This window comes from Galeopterus variegatus, unplaced genomic scaffold (assembly GCF_000696425.1).
Source record: "Galeopterus variegatus unplaced genomic scaffold, G_variegatus-3.0.2 Scaffold6219, whole genome shotgun sequence".
NCBI lineage: Eukaryota > Metazoa > Chordata > Mammalia > Dermoptera > Cynocephalidae > Galeopterus > Galeopterus variegatus.
Window position 1 is genome coordinate 57,901 of NW_007732330.1, and position 3,901 is coordinate 61,801.

Genomic DNA, 3,901 nt, shown 5'->3' on the forward strand with positions numbered 1-3,901 from the left:
AAAGGTTTTCCTGAAATTGTCAGTGTATAGATTGGGAGCCACAGTTCTCAAATTCACTTTGGCCAAAACATCACTTCCTGACACAGAATGTGATTTGGAACCTAAACCAAATACTCTCAGAAGAATATGCTTTTCAGTGGTGAATTATCATTAATTTAAATAGATTATAAACTATTATTTTACTCATTTACAATCATTACTCGGCATACTCCATGTCTAGTACTCTCTGAGCACATGTGCAAAGAAAATAAAAGAAAGGACAGTCCCTGCCATTTTAGAAACAATCAGATTAAGGGACAGAAAGAGACAGGACGTACAAATGACACCCATGCAGCCCGCATATTAATATTAATAACAGCTGTAAACTAGCTTAAAGTAACACGCAAGCAATCAGGCTTGGCATTCAGGGTTCAGGAAACATGATCTTTAATGACTGCATGCACGGCACATTTTTCTTCAGTGATGTGGAGCAACTTGGAATTGGTAAGTGTGAGGCAAAGAGATGAATTCAGGGCAAAAATCTTGGTATTTCCAAAACTCCTCACATTCTGAGTTAGATAATTTCTTAAGTGCACTTTATAGACATCCAACATTTAGGGTCAAGGAAATAAATAAAATAATTTTGACACAGAAACATGAGCTACTTAGGTATCTCAGTTCCACAATCTAGGTTGTCATCCTCTGGAAAATGTAGAAAATACCAAGTACTTGACATCACTCATCAGTTCCCACGCGTTTTCTGTTTTCCCGCCCCCAGGCTTGGGCATGGAGCCCTCTTTCCGAAGTTTGGTCATTGGCTCTTACGCGCCTCTTGTTTCCCCAGCTTCCTCCCTCTGCCCCAAGTCTGCAAATACACCGCAGGAGCCCTCGTTCCTCCAGCCCAGGCTCCCCCACACAAAGCCCTCACCACAAAACCACCCCTGTTATAGCATCTTTTTTATTCCCTTCCTAATGAGAGAAGTATTAGACCCATTAAACCATCAATAGCATTTGTCACTATAACAACACAGTGAGATAACCCTACTCCTCTGGAATTTTTAGTGGGTTGTAAGTCTTTATGGGAAGCGAGGCAGACTGGAAATGAAGTCTAACAGCTGGGAAGTTTGTAAAACTATTCTCTTCCAGTAGTACTAAATATTTTAGGATCAGAGATGCACAGGGATCTCTTAGCTATATTATCAACTAACCTGTGAGTAAAAAGATTTTTTTTTTTCTTTTAAAAAATGAAACTACGGATGATCTTCTTTGGGAAAAAGCAAAAGATTTAAAAACCTGATGAGGTTTCCGTCAGCCAGAAAGGGAGCATTTCAGTAAGTTCACCCTCTGGCTCCCCTTTTGTCATGTCCAGTAGCCAAAATAGCATCTAACCTAGTGACTCCATGTGATGTCATCAAAGAACAGTTTGGCTGGGCTTTGAGGGCTCTGAGGTTGACACTGGGTCTCACCGTGCTCTTGGGACGCAGAGGTAGGGAGGAACCTTTTATTCTGGCAAGATAAGGCAGAGATGAGAGAGAAGGAGAAACTGAGAGGGTGCTTCCTCGCTTTCTAAAAAGTGACTTTTAAGGAATTGACTGCACTGTGGCTGCCTCCTTCCCCATTCTCGTCCAGCTCGATTGGCAGGAGAGGCACATTCCATGGACACTTAGCAAAACACCACACTGAAAACAAACAAATAACGGGTGAGCCCCAGAGAAAAGATGCTGAGGAAATGTCTACGGGAGAAGGAAAAGGCTCCTTTGTTAACAACTCGTGGGGCCAGGGAAGGCATCCCCCCTGAAGTGGAGACAAAGGCACCTTAGAAGTGGACATTTCTACCTCCTTTAAATTACAAACCGGAAGGTAAACAAGGACACTTTTTGTTGTGCAAGCAGCTTCTGAACTGGTTCTTGTGGGCAGTGTGTGAGTTCTCAGGAACTCTCATAGCCCATGATGTGCAATAGACCAGGGAACTGTAAAACAAGGTTCAAGCTGAAGAGGGGAGGATCCCAGGACCTCTCGGGGGGTGGGGGGGTCCCAGCTCCTTCCTCTGCCTCACAGCAGAACTGCCCTCTGATCTCGGGTGTTAAGCAGTTTCACAGAATGACGTCCCTATTTTATGCTCTTATCACTACACCTAGGGGGTCTCCCCAGAGTCCAGGACATTCCTGTAGGCTTGCAATGTGGCTGCAGGGTTAAGATGTCCAATCTGCCCTAAAGGACTCACAGCAGGCACCATCAAGGCCCACACAGGCAGAGGGGGAGCAGGGTCTCCTTGGAATCTGGTCACCTCTTTAATTTTGAATTTCTGGTGGGCTCAGGACCTCCTTCCTCTTGATTCCAACCCCCGATTGCCACCACCCAGTTCCTGTTCAGCCTCTTTGACCTTATTCAACTGCATCACCTCCAACCTAGGAGTCAGTGCTGACACCCCAGATTCTCTCCTCAGCCTCATCTGGTCCATCTTTAAGTCTTAACAGCTTTGTTTCCAAAAATATAACCTGAATTTACCCACATCTCTGCATTCCTTTTCCCTAGTCCACGCCACCATCACCTCTTGGCCAGATGTCCTCAAATCTTCTAAATTAGACTTCCTGCTTCCAGGGTTGCCCTGCTCCTCCCCTGCAATTTGTATCTGTACCGCTGCCAGAGCAATCTCCTGAACATATCCATTAGCTAATGCACTGTCCTCTTGCAAGCCTTCCAGGGGCTTCCATTACACCTGGATCCAGTCCAGTCTTCCTTCCGTGATCTATAGGGCTATTCTTGGGCTGGCCCCTGGCTACCTCCAAGCTTCTGAGCATCCTCCCTTGGCCACTGTGGTTTAGCCACTTCGGCTGTTCTAATTCTCACAAACACCAAGGGATTTGATGGTCTCTTCATCTGGCATGCTCAGTTCAGATACCACCTGTTCAGCACAGCCTTCCCTCCCCCAGTCACAGACACCAAACCATGTTTCATTTTATTTAAAGCACTTACCATGATCTTTAATTTCACTGTTGTTTGTTGTTGTTGATCACTTATTTGTTACGTTCCCCTCCCCCACTAGACTGTAAGTTCCTTGGGGGCAGACACCTTGCTTTTCTTGCTCACTGCTCTGTCCTCAGTTCCATGAAGAGTATCTGGTATGCAGCAGATGCTTAATCAATATTTAATATCGAATACATTTAATAGATGTGTCCTCTGGAAAGGTAGTAGTAGGTGACTGCAGAGAACGGGGCCTATGCATGCAGGGTCTGCTAAGTGGATGGATTGTGGGGTGATGTGTGTAGGTTGTCTCTTACCCTCTGCTACCCAGCATTAGCTAAAGCTTCTACGGGGTACAGATGTATTTTTTAAAAAAGTTTTTCTGTGGGGAGGGAGCATAGGTTCCAAGAAGAAAGACTGGTGCTGAGCACAGTCTCATGATGTAAGATCTCCAGAATTTGGGGCAAGCTCAGGGAATGTTCTCGACTACATTAGGGTCAACCCCCATCACTCTGTATTCCAGAGCACTCAGAGCACTGGCCCACGGCTATGGTGTCCTTCCTTCCCTCCTCCATCCATGAATATATATTAGGCTAAATTTAATTCAATAGAAAGTTGATATGGCCTAACCTTTGTGCTCTGAGAATCAATAATTTATTAAGGGAATTGAGATAAGGATGCAAAGACTCAAAATTAAGGCAAAACTTAATAAGTGCCAGAAGAAATGTGTAGACATTGCACTTTGGAAGTTCAGACGAGGGAGGCAGAAGCATGACATGGTTCAGGATACAGTCTGGGTTCAATGACCTGCTTCCCTTTTCATTACCTGTGTGCCCTTTGGCAAGTTATGTAATAGTTCTGTGCCTCAGTTTTCTTAAAATATAGGAACTATTGTACCTAACTCATAGAATTATCATAAATATTACATAAAGTGATGCATGTAGCACATATGAAGCAT